We start from the raw sequence: 20,452 nt of genomic DNA on the forward strand, positions 1-20,452 counted from the left end.
TAGCAAATCTTCGATCGCCGCACGTTCACTTCATGGTCCCACCGCTTTAAAAAAAAACTCAGCACTCGCTATCTCGCTATACTTAATGAGCATGCAACTTTCAATAGCGAGATAACGCCAGCGGTAGATCTAATCAGATCTGACGGTTGGGACAAACAGTTAGAAAGGTAACCCGGGAGAGAGGGAAAGGAATACGGAAGCATATTCGCTTCTTTTGAAATTTGAAAATTTTCGCGCCCGACCTTTCATAAATAGAGATGAATGAAAGGCTTACAAGGCGGGTATTTCTCACAGATGGTTTATCCAAAACCTTATACTTCATTTAGACATAGATCACCTGACCTTTCTATGGTTTAACTGAAAAATTTTTTACTGCAGAAAAAGTCAGACCAACAGTGGCTCTGTCTGGGGATGATAGACTACTTGAGTCTATGCAAGGATTCAGAATCTATGGGAGAGCAGACCACACATCCGGGAGATGACAACTTCTTCAGAGAGCACTGAGTAACACACGAAAACAAAAACTCAGACTGTACAAGGATTTACAGAAAACAGGACGCTGGGAAAACCTAAAACTAATGTTCATGGAAGAAACTAAGTATTTTTTCAAGAAAAATACCTCTTCAAGAACTGTCCATGAACTGGCAATTCAAGAATATTATCAAATACATCTTTGATTATGTAGGAATGTTCACCCCAAGTATTCTCAATGAGATATGGGCCTAACCAAATGGGGTCAAATTTGCCATGTTTTCCTTTGTCTTCAATTCTGGCGTTCCACATTAAGACTAGGTCTCCATTTTCAAATTTCTTGTTTACAGTTCTTTTATCATAGAGTGTTTTGACTTGTAACTGCAATTTTTGATTTCTCAGAGATGCTTCTCTTCTGGCTTCGGTCAATCCTACCAGTTCATTCATTCTTTCTTTCATTTCATCAGTAGTATCTTCATCATATGACTAGATGTAATTGTATAATCCCATCAAATTGTTCTGGGGCATTCTAGCTTGAATTCCATACACTAAATCAAATGGAGCCACCCCAATTGCCTTCTTTACAGTTACTCTGTCGGCCCATATTGCCAACTGTAACTTGGAATCCCATGCCCTTTTATTATCGTCCAAGGTTCTCTTAATGATTTTCAACAGGCTTTTATTTGTGGACTCAGCTTGTCCATTCCCTTGTGGATGATATGGGGCAGACGTTGTTCTTGTCATTCCATACTTATCACAAAAATTTATGAATTCCTCAGACCTAAAACACATAGCATTATCTGTGACAATTTTCTGTGGACATCCAAATCTGGAAATGATATTATTCAGTAAGAAATTATTTACTACTTTACTCGTTGCATTTCTGGTAGGGATAGCCTCTACCAATTTTGTAAAGTAGTCAGTAGCAACCAGAATCCAGGAATAGCCAGTACTGGACTTGGGAAAAATTTCTCCTATGAAGTCCAGACCCCACTGTTGAAAAGGTGCTTTAGTTTCAACTGGCTTTAGTGGAGTATTTCTTGAAAATTTTAGCTTCCCAGCAAATCTTTGACAAGGATCACATTTTTTAACCATAGCTTGAGCATCTTTGAACAGAGTGGGCCACCAGAAACTAGCTCTCATTATCTTATGCGCAGTAGTTTTGGCCATGTAATGTCCTCCACATACTCCAGCATGCATTTCTTTCAAAATCTCTTTTGCCCTTTCTCTGTCAACACATTTCAACAGAACTCCTTCAAAGTTTCTCCACCATAAGTTATTTTGAACAATCGCATACCTGATGGCTTGCAATTTAATATTTCTTTTTTCATTATCAGGCAGATGGGGAGGAACTTCCATGTGTTGCAAATAATGTATAACATTAATGTACCAGTCACACTGGTCCATGTCGCATAAATCAGTCCTGAAATCATCATTTACTAGGTTTATCTGATTAGCTTCCAGGTTAGTTTCGGCCATAAGTTTGGCCAAACCTTGACCTCTGACTAACTTAGTTATCTGCATATCAATGTTAAATTCTTGGATTCTATTGATCCATCTGCATCTCCTTCCTGACACTTCCTGCTGAGAGAAAATATCTTTAACTGCAGCACTAGGTACAAAGGCAATAATAGTAGCACCTACCAAATAACTTCTGAATGCTTTTACAGCCTTTACCAAAGCATATGCTTATTTTTCATTTATTTCATACTTTAGTTCAGCATGCTGCAGGGATTTGCTAAAAAAGGCAATAGGCTGTTCATACCCTTCTTGGTTTTTCTGTAATAAAACTGCAGCCACAGTATGGAATGATGCAAATGAAAAGATATGCATGGGTTTTGTATAATCTGGGGTCCTCAACACTGGAGCATTTTTTATCGCAGTCTTTATATCCTGAAATGCCTGTGAAGGTTCACCATTCCAATCTATAACAGCTCCTTTCTTGAGCATTTTTGAAATGGGTCTACTGATTTCAGCGAAATTTGTAACAAACCTCCTCAGAAAATTAACCTGGCCAAAAAAGGACTGTATACCTTTCACGTTTTTAGGTTTAGGGACTTTATCAATAGCCATTACCCTTTCTGGATCTATTTTTACCCCATCCTTGGACACTATGTGTCCTAATAACTTTCCTTCTGTGACCCCAAACGAGCATTTCTTTGGGTTTAGGGATACCCCATATTCCAGGGCTTTTATAAAAAAAATTTTCAAGTGTTTGCAGTGATCTTCAGCCTTATTAGAATATGCTGTAAGATCATCCTGGTACACAACCATGAATTTGTCAATATATTCATGAAATGCTACATCCATGGCTCTTTGGAAAGTAGCTCCTGCATTAATCAAGCCAAAAGGCATCCTCACATACACATATGTTCCCCAAGGGGTTGTGAAGGCTGTTTTGAACTGTTCACTTTCTTTTACCAGAACTTGATTATATCCAAAAAAGCCATCCATCATTGACATTAATTCAGAGCCGGTCACTTGTTGCAACATAGCTTCCATATTAGGTAAGCCATAATTATCTTTTAGAGATGCAATGTTTAGATTTCTAAAATCCACACAAAGCCTAATATCTCCATTCTTTTTTCTTACAGGAACAAGGTTTGAAACCCAAGTGGAATGCCTAATTGGTTTGATTATTCCACCATCTCTCAGTTTTGTCAGTTCTTCCTGCATTTTTGGGGCAAGGGTGGGATTGATTGGCCTCTGCTTTTTCCTAAAGGGTTTTACATTTTCTTTCAAGGGTATGACATGCTGGAAAAGGTCCTCCCTATAAGCTTTAAGGTCATCATATGACCAAGAAAAAACATGCCTGTACTTTCTAAGTAGGTCAATCAATGCTTTTCTGATTTGAACTGGCAGATCTTGGCCGATGTAAACCTTTTTAGGGATTTCATTTGTTCCCAAATTCACTTCTTCTAGCTCCTGCGGTTTGGGGTCCTTTATTTCCGATCTCACTCTGTCTTGGTTATCAAAAATGTTCTCCAAGACTACCAACCCCTTAGGCATCTTATTTGTTTTTAATTGCATGATTTCTTGACCAAAAATGGTTTCCTTCCCATTTATGGTTTCAATCAGTCCATTGCAGTCCATCTCCTGCCCATGGTATCTGTCTTCATTTAGCAAAAAATTTGTGATATCTTTGTCATCTTCAAACACCTGCCAATTGTCAATGTTGTCAGGTATAGAAGGTCTGTTTTGAATCTCAATCTGGGAGATTCCTGCAAATGAAATTTCTTTTGGTTTGATAGCTACATTGGCCAGAAGATCAGCCATTTTATTCTGGGTTCTATCTCTCCATGAGATCCCAAATGCATCAAAGAGTTCTATTTGATCCCAGACCGCGTTTCTATATTGTTTTAATCTCCTATTTTTTGAGGAGTATGTTCCTTTAATCTGAGAGATGATCAACTTAGAGTCCCCTATGACACACAATTTCTTAATTTTGTGATGTGTGGCCACTTTGAGACCTAGCAGCAATGCTTCATATTCAGCAATGTTATTTGTGCAAGCAAACTTCAAGGTGAATGAATACCTGAAGGTGTTATTTTCAGGGGATACAAAGACTACACCTGCCCCTGCACCTTCTTTAGAACTAGCCCCATCAAAGAACATTGTCCACAGTTTTGGTGAATTCATGCAACATTCAACCTCATTTTCAATGATATCAGGTAAGTTTTCCACTTCCTGAATAATCAATTCAGCCCTGAAAGCATTGATCCCCGTGTCTAGGAAATAGGTGGTATCTTTGTCAATGTCTTCACCTAAGATGTGGTTAACCCTTGGTTCCCTATTTACCCTGACAGCTTTGTCTCCTATATGGAAAGTGGCATAAGTAAGGTCACACTGTAGGCTTCCCCCCATGGCGGCACTCCATTTTCTAAAAAGTAGCATCCCGTAATGTGGGGGTATATCCACTACAAGGACAGACATGGTTAATTCCACCTCAGGAAATGCAACCAGTTTAAATGGTAAGGCATTTATAGTACCTATTACTGGAACCTCTCTAGCATCCATCCCTCGGCATCTACCTTGCTTAGTATCCACCTTCAATCCTAGGGCTTCCATTACTTTAAAAGGCATTATAGTGTTGGAAGCTCCAGAATCTATCATACAATTTTTCAAGGTTTTCCCTTTTATGATCAAACTAAGGAAAAAAGGATCAATATCTTGTATGAACGCAACTGATGAATCATCTAAGAACATCTGAGGAATCTGGGATATAATACCATTGTCCTCTATTATTAATGGGGTCTTTTGGGCTACAGCTTGATTATCAGTACTATTGTTGTTTGCTATTCCACCCAACCATGACAAAGCCTTATTTTTATGCTCTTCAATTCTAAAGAGCTCAGACAAGGGTACTTTCACAGTAATTTGAGATAACATGGCAATCATATCAACAGGTTCAACTACAGTAGGTTTTACAATAGTACCTGGGATCAGAGTCTTTTGAGTAGTGGGCACCACTTTTAGCTTGACAACATCCGGTTCTAATTTCTCTGGTTGCACTACGGTCTTTGTTGCTTCAACTTTCTGAAATTGAACCTTCTTTTTTGGTTCCCATTTCTGACCCTTGTTCTCCTTTATCTTAGACACATCTATACTGACTTTCTTGTGTTGATCATCTGTCTTATGAGTGGTGTCTTTGATGAACATACTAGATGGCCTTCCTGCCTCATTACTTATTGCTCTATTTCTCAAATTGTAATTACTGTGGACTTGTGAAATCATTTCGGCTGTAATTCTATCAATTTCCTCCTTGGAGGGGATTCTTAGGTTTGTGAAACCTACTTCAGAAAATGTATTGCATACCTTATCTGTATCATTCTTCTCATCATCTGAAAATATTTGCTGATGATGTAACTGGTAGGCAATTCTCTGGCTGGTAACATCATTCTCAGGTTCTTCTGAATCAGAATCTATCAAATCATCAGATGTGTTCGCCATATTGCAACTTATATCATCATGGTTCTTTTCTTCTGTTTCTTCTTCTGCTTGCACTTCTTGAGCTTGGGCGAATGATTGGGCAACAGCACAATAGTCAGCAGAATGAGGTGATTGGCATATAATGCACCAAGGTACATCATCATTCATATTTACCGTGTTCCTTTGCAGGGGGTCTGGGGTACCCTTATCCTTCATATTTTGGATCTGGTTAGGAACTAGTTTACCATCTTTCCATTGGGTGGTGTAACGGTAATTCTGCATCCTAGGCTGTCTATTGAAATTGCTGTTATTCACAGGGGCTCTCTCAGTAACATTTGTCTTATTGAAATTAGTGGGATTCATTTTCTTAAGCATTTCTAAAACATGGCCTATAGTAGGTTCTTCAGGCCTTTTTCCCATGGATGTTTTGTCACCTTCCCTTTTATTATTATTCTTAGGGTTGAAAAGCTTAGGATCATCCCTTCTCCCTAATTTGCCAGAGGCCTTTCTATTATTTTCTATATTCACTGCAACTCTATAGGCATCTCTCAGAGTTTTAGGATCCTTATCTCTCAGTTGGTAGGCCATCTTGCTATCAAAGGCATTGAAGTAGGTTGTAAGACAGACGTCTTCATTTAACCGCATAAATTGAAATAGTTTGTACATTCCTTTCTGAAATCTCACATTGAAATCAAATGTGGATTCATTTGGATTCTTCTTAATATTGTTGAACTCATTCAACATGAATCCTGCATTGGTATTGTCCCCATATTGTTCCTTGAACAATTTCTCCAAATCGCTCCATGAAGTAATACTATCATCAGGCAACCTCCTGAACCAATCCCTTGCATCCTCTGTGAGTGAATGCACAAATAATTTCATCACCATGTCCTCATGTTCAACTTCATAATCATTGAGCATGTCAATGAAAATTCTCAAATGTTCTTCACCAGTGACAGCATTATTTCCAGAAAACTTCACCACTTTATCCCTTAAATCAAAAGATATGGGATGGGGGGCACCAGGAATACCGGCAAATGATATTTGTCTATATTTTTCGAGGTATATAGGTTTCTTCTAGAAACCGGGAGCGTTAGAGGTACTAGCTGCATTAGCTTGAGTTAGGAGAGCAGCTTGGGATAGCTGTGGTGGGACAAACGGGACTTGAGTGCCAATATTGGAAGATGAGGTAGGAGCAGGTTGGGGTGCTTTCTGAGTCAGGATTATGGGAACATTAACTGGTGCAGGATTTGTAGGTGGGATAGACAAACTAGGCCATGAATTTAATGCAGAATTAGACTTTATGAATTGGATTTTCCTTCTGGTCTCTGCGGCCTGAGCTTCATTTTCAACTTTTTCAAGTTCTTTTGCAAGGTCTTCCTTCTCCTTTCGAGCCTTCTCTAGTTCTAGGTCTAATTTTGATACAGAGGGTTGTATAGATTTGCTCGGTATAGCTTGAGGCTCATTTATTTGGATTCCTACAGCCTTGCCTTTTCCTTTATCTGGAACTGTTCCAGTGGACTCTATTGGATTAATTTGAATGGGTTTATAAGCTTGAACTTGAGCAATAATTGGTTCTTGTCTTTGATTTAGGAGAGTTTCCTGTTGTTGAACTTTAGCTCTTAGATTATCAATATTTCCAAAGACGTCCTGATGGAGAGTGGGGATATTCTCTTCTAGTTTTTTATTTTGCTCTTTCAAAGCAGCCATCCTTCTTAGCAGAGTATCTCTTTCTATTATTGCATCCAAAGTGGCTCGCTCCCTTTCTTTTTCAAGACGGATGCGCTTAGCTTCTTCCTCAGCAATCCATTTCTTCAAAAATCCTATTTCAGATTGCACTTCTTTAGAATCAGCAGAGGTTGCCTCAGAATCAGCAGGATCATCTAGATCTATAAGGTTCGGTTCCACATATGGGGCTACTCTGGGATTAAAAAGGTTATCAGATGAGCTTCTGAATCCTAGCCTACAATTTATATCTGCTACAGGCCCTGGTCTGGGTGAAGCAATTCCCATGGTAGATATATCTTTATCTTGAAAAACTGTCTGATCTGGTAATGGGGTACTGAAAATACCTCCTAAAAGTCTTGTATTTTTGGATTCAGAACTAAGCGAAGATGATTCTCTTGCTATTATCGGTTGATAATGGGAATTTACAGAGGCATTACCTCTAGGCTTCCAAGTAGGATTTGGATCTATTCTTTTCTTATTTTGGTTCTTCCTACCACCTTGGGGTAAATCAGTATACATTGATACATCGGGATTGGCTCTCATGTAAGCCCTTGTGTTTTTTCTCTTGTCAGCCATATTTTTCTTTTGTTACAATAAGCACTAGCTTCAAAACCTTGACTGAGTCGCCACCCTTTTTCGGGAAAATACAATAACACTCGTTACTGACAGAAAGAAAACAATACACGAGCGGGAACAAAAAAAAATGGCACAAAGAGATCAATCACTGATGTAGTAAGACTGCAACTCTTGCTTGTTAGATAAGACACTCGGATAAGCTGGATGTGTCAGTGTGTAGCAATGGTACTTGGGTTTATATCTTCATATTTTCTCAAGTTTTGACACTATGAATTTCTCAAGTAGAGTCGCCATTTTGTTGGTGTTTTATTTTGATGTTAACAGTACTAAAACTACTAGGCGACAAAAGGCTTAGTACCTAGATATCAGTACATACACAACCTAAAGAATAGCCAATTCTCATTATCACTTGCATATGCAAAGTATTGGGACCCAACTTCAATAAAACCTTAGATGGTTTTCTACTCTTTTGGCTCTGTAAAACCAGGGCGGGTGCACCCGGGGATGGTTCAAAGATGGAATAATTGTATGATAATTATCCTTAGTTTCATTTTGATTCTCATCTCTAAATCCTTAAACATATAAGTAAATAACTGATAAACACATCCCTTGAACAGATATGGCCAAAAAATCTTCTATAGCTCTGCAGATGTTTCCAACAACAATGGGTAAATGAAGCTAAAACAATCTAGGCAGGCAAGTGCTGGCCAACTTTGAAAATCTTACAGGAAAGATAAAAGAAAATTGATTTTATGATGCATTTTGAAAAAGCTAGTTATAATATACTTCTCTTTTGGCTGAAATACTCTTGATCAGTGCCTAATCCATTGGGAATTCAGAGTCAAGTAAATTCTTAGATCTAATTTGTTGCCTTGCAACGAATTTTCATCAGCAATTCTCACCAGAATTCATCATTCAAGAATCCTTATCAACACCCAAGCAACCTCATCACATTTATCAAAGCCTTTACTTAATTCATTGAATTAACAACAATAACAAATGGATGTACAGTTTTACTAAATTGCAATCAATTGCATAAGCTTTTACTCACACAACATCAAGGTAACTCAGTATCAAAAAGGAGACAAAATTCAGAGAAGAACAGATATGGGGACAGTTCATAACTTCTATTCATTTTCTTTGAAAATGATATATCCTTTACAAAAAACTCAGAAAAACCTTCAGAGAAGAAGCACAGTCCTTTTTACATTCATACATCTCTCAGAGATTTTGACAAAAAAAGCATACTATAAATTTCTTTCCAAAATGTTTGGACCAAAAAGGAACTAAGCACAACACTTAGTGAAAACCAAATTCGGACCCTTCTTTAGCCCTGGGATCTCACTTAAATAATGTGAGATGCAACAAGCTTCAGGCTATAGTAGGTGACAGGTGTCCTTCTTTTGAAAAACAAAAAACAAGAATAACAGAACGGTTGATTACAACAGCATTTCTTGGCGGGTCCCTTTCTGTTAGGCTTCTTGGTTGTTATGGTCTGTTCTCGCAATCATTCTTCATCTTCAGAGTACATACCCATAAGGTCTGCAAGTGATGTATCATCTTCTGTTACATGTAAAATCACTTTAACCTGGGGATTTTCTATGTCATCATTGCTGACTACAAGAGTAACAATTACTCTTACATCTTCTTCGTCATCTTCTCCTGACATCTGTTCACTAAACTGATCTTTCCACCTGTTGAAAGTATCATCATCTGGCCAATCAAAACTTAGGGTTTCTCTTTGTATCTTTATTAAAGAATTGGCATTTTCTTCTAATTCATCGAATTCTTTTCTTATATCAGCATAATACAGTTGTATTTTTACCAGCTCTTCATTTGTCTTTGCCCAAAACCAATAGCCAGTTTCACTGATGATGTTTGTTATTCTGTTATCAAATAATTCATCCATTTCCTTTTTCCATTTGTCCTTTTCCTTTACTGTATCAACAGATTCTAAGGCACAAGGAAATAGGGTGAATTTCTTGGCAAGATATCTTGAAAAACAGAGTGTCAATTTCCTCTGTAAAGAATCTCTTTTATTTTCAAAATTATCTAATTGATTTAATAAATCAAAAATTCTTTCAACCTGATGGTAAGGCATTTGAACTGCAGAGATACAAACAATCGTGACATCATTATTCCTCTGTCTCCACTTCTGTGCAAGGGAGTCTAGTCCATTCTTTCCTTTATTTAACTCATCTATGAGGGTTACAATCCTGGTCAGCTGATCATAAAAATCTGACCATTGTATTTTATCCCTCAAGTATGTCACACCCTGCTTCCATTTTTCTTCCTGCTGATTTCTAAATTCTATCTGCCACTCATGTAATTTGGTTTTTTCTGCTTCAAATTCCTCTGCAGTATAGAATTGGGGTCTTTCAGGGGTGTCAGGTATCTCAATAATAGGGGTTAATCCCACAGATGACTGTGGGGGATATGCAATTCTCAATGTACTGGATTCTCCCACTTTTCTCTTTCCAAGTACCTTCTCCAGTTGAGATATCCTGTTTTCTAACTCAATTCTCCTCTTCACCTCTTGATTATATGCTTCCACCACTACTTCATATTTATTATGCATATCCATCATTTCCCTCTCTTCTCTTTCCGCGGTAGCCAGGGCAAATTTAGAATAATCCACATTCATGTGGGCTGCCTGTACATTTGAAGTGTCAGCAACTCTTCTTACAATGATACTCCCTGTCAATCCTGAGTCATCAGGCTGTGATGAAGTAACTCTGGATCCTCTTCTCAGGGACCACATAACAAGGGCAGCTTGATCATTGCTGAATGCTGTACCCAAGAATTCCTCTTTATTCGGATCCTGGAGTCCTAAATTACTTGAAACAGAATTAAAAACTAATGCGTCAGCAATGTCCCAATTGGGCAATAATAAAACATTAGCATTTTTTACCATCTGTCTTCCCTCATCAGGGGTTATATTTTGGAACTCTCGAACCATTTGTTCCTTTATTGTATTTTGAATGGAGGTCTCATCCATTTCTGGATGTTCTGTTCTCATATTATTGCACCTTTGCTCAAAAATGTGCATGTTTACTCTCCACGCAAACTGATGGAAAGCTCTAGATCTTACAAAATTGTTATCAGACAAAAAATGCTGACTGGCTTGTTCCAAAACAGGGTCCAATTCCCTTCCTCTGAAATCTGCTGTAGTTAATTCAAAACTTGGTACAGGGGTTTCCTGAGGGTTGCCTTCATCAATCTCTGCTTGTGTAACAAAAATTTCTCCTTGTGACCCCATTTGTTCAAATTGCTCACTGGTGAGTTGTTCTTCCTCCACTCTCATTGGGGTTTGAGAAGGTGAGCCACTTTCATCAGGGGATTCTTCCTCCCTTATTATTCTTCTTCTTTTGGGGGAAGGTTCAGGGGGTCTTTCTTCTAAGACAGTGCTGGAAGATCCAACAATCTGTTTTTCTTTATGCACAATGGGCACCTGCTGTCGGACAATAGTATATCCTGTTTTCTTCCGTACCACCAGTGGACCTACTCCAATATTGGGAGTGAAACCCAATTTTCTCATAATTTCTCTGGCTTTATCTGGAAAAGAATTAATAAAATGCTGTTTCTTCTCATTCATGACCTCCATTATCTCAGAGAAATTGCTCATGAGTTTATGTACTTTGTCTGCATTGTTTGCAGCATTACTAAGAGGACTGAAATTTTTATCAAAACAATTAATGAATTCCAAAACTTTTGAATAGACTCTCCATTTTTCTTTCTTTATTTCTTGCTCATGGAGAGAATATTCATTTCTTATTACATCTTCTGGAAAATAGAATTCATGCTGAACTGGACGCAGCTTGATTCTCAATCTAAGGGCAGAGTTAAAGAAACCTTCTGCATCACAAAAACGAGAGTGAGACACTGCCATTTTGTATTGATCCAAAAATTTATGGAGAAAGGCCCACCCTTCTTTAGTTATCACAAATTGGTGGGCTATAGTACAAGTAGGAAAAATTGATCCTGTCCCCCTTTTGTGCAAAAAGGCCTCCTCCATTCCTCCTAACTGCCACAAAAATTCAGCTATCCCTACCTTCAAGGGTACCTGATAGGGTAACACATGGGGTGTTCCTTTGAAACCATAGACCCTGATGACCGTTGAGACTGAATATGGGATAATATCTCCCCAATTATGTGAAACCTTTAGATTGTGGGTTTTGTCCATAGGCCTGATAAGGTGCATTAATGTCTTAGGGATTCTGGGATTGTCACTCAATAAGAGGCACCTTAGTTTGGAGGCAAAGTGCCTATCAAATCTGACGAAGCTAGCATTTTCTGCTTCCCAGGTCATGTCTGCACTCCATAATTGGACTGGTAGTGCTTCCCCTTCTTGTTCTCTATTTAAAACCATTTCTTTACCAAAATAAGTGGCCCCTTTAAAAAGAAACATATGCATCAGTAAGGAATACTGACCCCAAACCTTTTCCATCTTGCCCTGTGCAATCCCCACTAATCCATGATGGATCTCATTTGCCAAGTAAGATGCAAAATCAAAAATTATTTCCACACCAAAAGAAGAGATTTGGGTTATCATATACATGAAGGTCACCGGAATAAAATCTTCTTCGCCCTCTCCGAAGACTCTGCACAGGGTTCTATATATCTCGACTGCCCTGGCATTAAAACATGATTTCTTGAAGGGCTCTTTAGAAGATGATGTTATGGTTGGGAGGCCTCCAATTCGGCCTATGTGGGCTTTCAGTGCACCCTGTCTAACTACATCCCTCTTGGATATATATTCCTTTTCTAAATCTGTCAGATTAATGGGCACATGATACATGGTGAGGGGTCCCAGACTGAATACCTTCCTAATCTCCTTGGGACTGATGGTAACTAAAGCCTCACCATCTATTCTCCTCACTACCTTAGTGGCTTGGTCATAGTTTTTTGCTATGGCTTCAAGCAGGTCAAAATCCATGAACACGCTGGGAACAACAAGCTTCCCAAGATCAGAATTCCAAATGTTGGCATGAGGGGCATATAACTTTCTCTCTGCAAACCATTTCTTGAATAAACTCAAACCAGTCTGAGCAGTTTGAGCATCCCGGACCCAATTACCCTTATCATACAATCCATCAGCTACCCTAAGCCTAGGATTGAGTGAGGTCAACCTCTTAACTTGCACCGTTTCTACAGTGGACTCAGGAAGTAACTCAAGTAAATCATCATGCACATTTCTATCCAGGTAGTTTACTGCTCCTGTAAATCCCTTCTTAGGAGGCATCTTGAGCTATCCTCTTTAAAACTTAAAAGCTCACAAAGATGATGGCAGTTTTACTTACTTGAATTCTGTCTCAATTTTCCTTTGAATTCCTGCAAAATTTCAGCGAACAGATAACTTGACAATTTCTTATCAACCTTGGCACGCTTTTCTTTCAGTAATAGCTTCTGCACAGGAATGGCTTCAAATCTTTTCTCGCGTGAAATGAAACTGATGCAATCTCTCTGTATTATACTCTGTTTTTTCTCACGGACGAAGCTTTCTTGTCTAATTAATACAGAGAGTGGCACTACATTTTTAATTTAAAACTGCGCCGTTGATCTTCAAAGATCCTACGATCATGCGGTACAAAGAGAACAACTAGGAGTTACACTTGCCATGTCAGTCATATTACCCAATGAGAGCTTGCCATGTACATAATTCTTTCTTTTGATGGTGCTTACCTTTAAACCCACTGACGACGGAGAACACGTGTCAGCATGTCGCTACTTTGTTATGCCTAAAGAACAAGCACCTTTCCATAACGAGGCGGCAACAACCGTTGATCGGATCAAGAAATGATCGAAAGATACGCTACAGGGCTTCTTAAGAAAGAAGGCGGTGGGCCCATCTCGCTATGTCGCTATAATTATCTTCCTTGCAACTCTTCATAACGAGATAGCGAGCTCCGTTGATTCACTTCAAACTGACGTTCCAGATTTCTTGTACATTTAGTCAGGTAAGCATTAATGAGAATCGGATCTCTGCACAGCTAGCACATGTCAAATTTTATCAGTCACCTGTCATTACACGTCATCATAGATCTTGCCGATCTTTTACCACTTTACGGGCCCTCGCTAACTCGCTAACGGTGAAGAACCTCAATTTTCCGATAGCGAGGTAGCGAGCTTCGGCACTTTAAAGGATTCCGTGCCGGAAAAAACAAGGGGGTACCCGGTAATTACTTCTGTTTAATTAAAACTGATTCTGACAACATTATTTACGACAGGTCATGCCACCTGGTGTAATTATGACACAAGCAAGATGCAATGTCATCATTTTAAGATTTTCACGTGGCCTCGCTACTTCGCTAACGGTGAAGTGCCTGAATTTTCCGATAGCGAGGTGGCGGTACTTCCGGAAAAATATCAACATTCCGGCTCTAATGTCAGATATTCTAGTGGGTCCTTTTCCCCCTTTTTACGGCGAATTGCTAAGTGTACCTGCACAATAAAGCAATTAAATAGCAAATCTTCGATCGCCGCACGTTCACTTCATGGTCCCACCGCTTTAAAAAAAAACTCGGCACTCGCTATCTCGCTATACTTAATGAGCATGCAACTTTCAATAGCGAGATAACGCCAGCGGTAGATCTAATCAGATCTGACGGTTGGGACAAACAGTTAGAAAGGTAACCCGGGAGAGAGGGAAAGGAATACGGAAGCATATTCGCTTCTTTTGAAATTTGAAAATTTTCGCGCCCGACCTTTCATAAATAGAGATGAATGTAAGGCTTACAAGGCGGGTATTTCTCACAGATGGTTTATCCAAAACCTTATACTTCATTTAGACATAGATCACCTGACCTTTCTATGGTTTAACTGAAAAATTTTTTACTGCAGAAAAAGTCAGACCAACAGGGTCTCCTGCATTTTACTCAGCCTTGGAAGGCTCTCTACTTTTTGTAGCCGGCTGCATTTTTTATGTCTAACCTCATTCTTCTCCAATGCAACTTACTTTCAATTTCACCGTGGTGGTCCAACTCATTTTAGAACGTAAATCATTTTGTCTCATTGTAGATTTATCCAATGACTCCATAGCAATGACTAGAATTAAAAACAATCATAGGAACATTACATTAAAACTCCATTTTAATCATTTCCGCACCATTGTGCAAATTGTGTCAGGAGGTTTGCGAGGTGGTTGTAAAAACTAACTCAATCAAGTAATCCGGCCATAAATATTTGCATGAGTGTTCAATCCTGTATGCTTTACCACACTACAAATTTTTAGCCCATGACGATTTCCCAATCAAATGATTTTAATTGCCGAACACCCATACTTCAAATACCCTGCAGGCAAACAATGTTAAAAAACATAAATTGGGCTCGGGTTTGGCATTATAAAACTGGGTTATTGATCACTTGGGGTTCTAAAAACAAGGATATAAGTTCTTTGCCATGAAGAGAATATAATTCCATGTTTTGGGTTCATGATGAATCACAGAGCACATTTGGCAAATTTCCGAAAATAGGCACTTGGAAATTTTGACTCAGAAATGTGTCAAAAAGTGATTTTTGGCAAATGTACGGACATAAAAAAGTATGCAAATGGATTCATCATGACTTAAGAACTGGTATACTTCAAATATTTCTAGGACACAACACAATGGTACAATCCATTTAGGCTATCCAATCACAGGATCAAAGTTATAACATGCCGAAGAGGGGTACGGATCAATCTGGATACCTTAGCTGTAACAAAACAATGCAAACTGGGTTTTTGATCAAGTTAGCAAACTGATCAAATGGATTCTACATGATCTCAAAATTGGAAAATATGAAGTGTCTTACCCCTAGAACACAATGCAAAAAGAATTTTTTCATTTGGGTCAATTAGGTCAAAGATATGATTGGTCGAACAGGGCTTCCCAGAATTGTGAACAACTAGTTAAATGCACAAAACAGTAAATGACCAACTTTGTGGGGTGCAAAACCTAGTCAAACGGATTCAAAATGACTTGAAAATTGAAACATAGGTTCTCTATTATGGACACTAAACATCCCCAAAGTGGCTAGTCATGACACAGTTCTAGGTAAAAGATATTCAGATGCAAACTGGGCCTCTGGTCGCTATTTGACACTTAGTAGAATTGCAAATTTTGACACTAGCTCAAAATGGCACTTCACAGAATGATTCGGGATGGAAAAATAACATTGTGGATCATATGCATATGTCAAATGAAAGGTGTTAAGCCACTCAAACCATCATCTAGGCCTCAAGCTACCAACTAACCACATGCATAAAAGGCACTTTAGGACATGATTTTCCAAAATTTTCAAAATGTGGCTAAAAATGAAGCATGCAATTTTCAGTCCCAACAGGTTCTATATTCATTCAATCTCTTTGGTTCTTCAGCTTGGACTTCTGTATGCTCATCAAAGTTTACATTTGCACTTTCCACAATTTTGTTAGTGTTATTATTCAAACACTTGTATGCCTTACTTCTAGTGGAGTAACCAAGAAATATGCCTTCATCACTTTTTGCATCAAATTTTTCATTTATAGCATCTTTAAGGATAAACAACTTGCAACCAAACACTTTGAAATGTTTTACATTGGGTGAGTGACCATACCATAATTCAAAAGGTGTTGTATTTGTACCTTTCTTGACTTGTACTCGATTCAATGTATGAACAGCTACACTTACAGCTTCTCTCCATTATTTTAGAGCAACAGTCTTTTCCATCATTAATATTCTAGCATAGTCAATCATAGATCTATTTCTTCTTTCAGAAATTCCATTCTGTGGGGGAGTTCTGAGAGCTGACGTTTGTCTTTTGATTCCTTTATCATTACAAAATATCTTGAATTCCTTTGATGTGAATTCACCACCTCTGTCTGATCTCAGGCATTTCAAGCACTTTCCTATTTCCTTTTCAACTCTAGCCACATACCACTTAAACATTTGAAAGGCATTAGATTTTTGTCTTAAGACCATAACAATCATCATTCTGGAATAGTCATCAACAAACAACATTATGTATTTATTTCCTCTATAGCTTTGTACTTCCATTGGACCACATAAGTTAGTATGAACTAACTCAAGTACTTCTTTAGATGTATAGTTTTTGCTTTTGAAACTTGACTTTGTCATCTTTCCTAGCTAACATTGCTTGCACATGGTATTATCAGGCTTCTTCAAGTAAACTTTTGACTTTCTTCATTTTAATAATATTGACCAGATTGTCAAAGTTGACATGACATAGCCTTTTGTGCCATAACCATTCATCATCAAATTTTGCAACAAAAAAAGAGACATCATCCATATCAAGGTAAAATAGATTACTCCTTGTTTGATCTCCTTTTCCTATCAGTTTACCATCAGTATCATAGATTTTTGCAATTTTGTTTCCAAACTCTACTTTGCATCCTATATTGCCTAACTGTGAGGCACTCAACAAATTATAGTTTAACCCTTCAACACAGTATGCATTATCACATGAAATTTTTTCTATAAGCTTAATGGAACCTTTTCCTTTTATTTGACATGGAGCATCATTACCAAATCTAACACTATTTCCATCATACTGAGTAAAGTTAATAAACATACTTTTGTCTCCTATCATCTGATGTGAGCATCCACTATCTATGATATATCTGTCATTCTTGTTCATACATGTTACCAATGTTGTAGGCTCTTCTTCATTAGATTGGTCCTTCATGGCTACATAAACAACTTCATCATCATTATCATTAGAATTTTCTTCAACAATATAACACTTCTTGCCTTTGTCTTTGTAATCTCTCTTATTATCTTCTCTTCCATATTTGTTTTTGTTGCCTTCCTTGTAATCCTTTTTCTGTGTACATCTGGCAGCAATATGACCTACTTCATTGCAATTAAAATAAATGATAGGCATCTTACCTTTGAATTTTCCTTTACCTCTGTGAAATCTTCTAGCAAGTAGCGCTTCCAATTGTTCCACATCTTCCTCATCAGTGCTACTATCACTGGATACATATTTCATCTTTCTTCCCTTTTTTGATTTTACCTGTTTAGCATCTTTTAGTGATAGCTTGGCCTTGAAAGCAGATTCAACATTCTTAGGTTTGTAGTTGTCAAAGTTAGATAACTCAAATGCAGTGAGTCTACCCACTATACCTTCAAAACATAGATTGTTTCCTGGTACACATCTTAGTTCTTGTATTGCAAATACTGTAATAGCATAGATAGGGAGCAAGGTTCTTAAGAACTTACTATTAATAGTATCTTCATTCAATTAACCATTCAAACATCTTATTGCACTTACAACTTCCTTTATTCTTCTACCGTACTGAGCAGCATTCTCATTTTCCTCTATTTTCATATCATCAAACTTTCCTCTGAGACTTTCTCTTTTTTCTCTTTAGACATTCTGATCTCCTCCGTAGATGTCTGATAGGGATTTCCACATTTTGAATGCGGTGTCACATCCTTTGATATCATCAAATTCAGCATAGTTGAGTGCAGAGGCAATTTCCAGCATTGTCTGATTGTGTTCCTGTTTGTTTTTCATATCTTCTGCAGTAAGAGTACTAGTTGGATCAACATGTTCAGTAATAATTGAATTTTGGGCATAATCTCCTATGGATCCAAGATGTAGCTTCATCAAACTTTTCCATGCAACAATTTTGTCTTTGTTGAGCTTGGGAACTTCTCTTTTAGACATTTTGATCTTTCTTGCTTATAGTCCCTTTAAACTGAAATAGCAGTCAAGCTCTGATACCAATTGTTAGAATTCTTTTAGAATAACTGAAAGTGGGGGGGGGGGGGGGGTTGAATCAGTTATCCAAGGTCCAAATGTCCTAATAATACATTTTCACTACTTTTAATGAATCCATACACTTTTCATCCATTCAAACTTAGATAAACCATATTAGCAAGTTATAGTAAATCAACATGCAACAATAAAACATGTGAGATTAACACATGACACAATGATTTACGTGGAAACACAATTTTGGAAAAACCACCAGTAACATGCTACTTGATTCTCACTCTTCTAAAGTGATGCCTTGTTAAAAGCCTACCTTGTTAAAGGCTTACAAGACACTATTAAATGTGATCTTGTTAGAGGATTTCACCAAACTATTAGGAATGGACCTGATCAAAGGACTTTAGAACATTCACTTGGAATGTCACCCTATTAAAGGATTTACTTCATGGCTATTAAACCAACCTAAGTCCATAGGATTTAAACTAACCGTTACAATTGCTAGAGAGTAACAATAATAGAATGTTGATATGATACAACTTACAACATACTTTGCAGATTTTAGATCACTCTTTAGTTCTATCCTTTTGCTTGGCTTTAATCACTTCAGCTCTGATAGCTTGTCTTCCTCTCAAGCTTCACCTCCTTGAGTCTTCTTACTCATCATCCCAATGCAATCATATCTAGGGTCTTCTTATAGAAATAGAGTAACTATGCTCTCTTTCTCCTTAGCACCTCCTTCAGCATTTCATGCTTTTATGCTCGACCACCTTCTCCTCTCTTTGCTTCATGACCTTATGACTTCTTAAATAGAAAACTAGTTTTTCTTTTACTGCTCGATTCTCCCTCTCCAAATTTTAGGGTTTCAAAATGGATTAGGTAAGATACAGTGTATCTACCCTATATCTTGCTCTTATCTAGACACTTTTTTTAGACTATAGTTGTAATCTTCAAAAAATGTTCTGCATGGTGTTCTATGCCACCAACTCATCATTCTTATCTTCCATTTAATTCACAGATTTCTAGATAACAACCTTCTCAGCTTAGATCTGGTGAATCTTTGATTTTCAAAATAATGCAGCAACTTGACATTATTGATTTACTGATGCTCAACATCTCTGTGTTACTCAACACTATTGGTTTTTTGATGCTCGACATCTGTTTCATGAATACCTTAGCACCTAAACAAAACTATATCACTTGGCACCTGATTACTCTGGATCACTCGGCATCTGAAGTTCACTCGGCACTTGATAAACTCTGTATCACTCGACATCTAAAGTTCACTTGGTACTTGATAAACTCTGTATCACTCAGCATCTAAAGTTCACTCGGCATATGAAGTTGATAAACTCTGTATCACTCGGCATCTAAAGTTCACTCGGCACTTGATAAACTCTGTATCACTTGACATCTGAAGTTCACTCGACACTTGATAAACTCTGTATCAGTCAGCATCTAAAGTTCACTCGACACTTGATAAACTCTATATCACTCGACATCTGAATTTCACTTGGCATCTGAAGTTGAACTTGCTCAGCTTCAACTACGAATCTGTTCAACACCTACTAGCTTGCTCGGCTCCCTCTCTCTAATGAACTTTAGTTAGGCTTTATAGATATCTTAGCTAAAACCTTACATCTTTGATATGTTTCAATGTGCCTATTCTCTGTGTCTATCATCAATACACTATTTCATCAATGACTTAGCTAATCCTTCTACTTCATTTCAACATCATAACTTCAGCCTTTCTCTAGGTGTTCTAGTTAGAGCTTATTGATTGCCTCCTCCTTGTCAATCAACCACTTGATAGTATTTGGATCATTAAAGCAATTTTCATTCCTGGTAATAGCAAGTTTGAAATCAATGACAAAACAATGATTGAGAACATTCTTTACCAGTTTCATATGATTATTTCAACAATGATCTTTTTCAATCATTTCCAACACTTATTAGCTAAACAAGGTTGTTTTAATAAGCTTCATATTGAAGGGGATTCTTCAGTTATTATTGATGCTTGTATTCATAGACATATTATTTCCTAAAAACTAAA

The sequence above is a fragment of the Cupressus sempervirens genome, chromosome 4 (assembly GCF_028749045.1).
Source record: "Cupressus sempervirens isolate cs-2001-9-10 chromosome 4, ASM2874904v1, whole genome shotgun sequence".
NCBI classification, from domain to species: domain Eukaryota; kingdom Viridiplantae; phylum Streptophyta; class Pinopsida; order Cupressales; family Cupressaceae; genus Cupressus; species Cupressus sempervirens.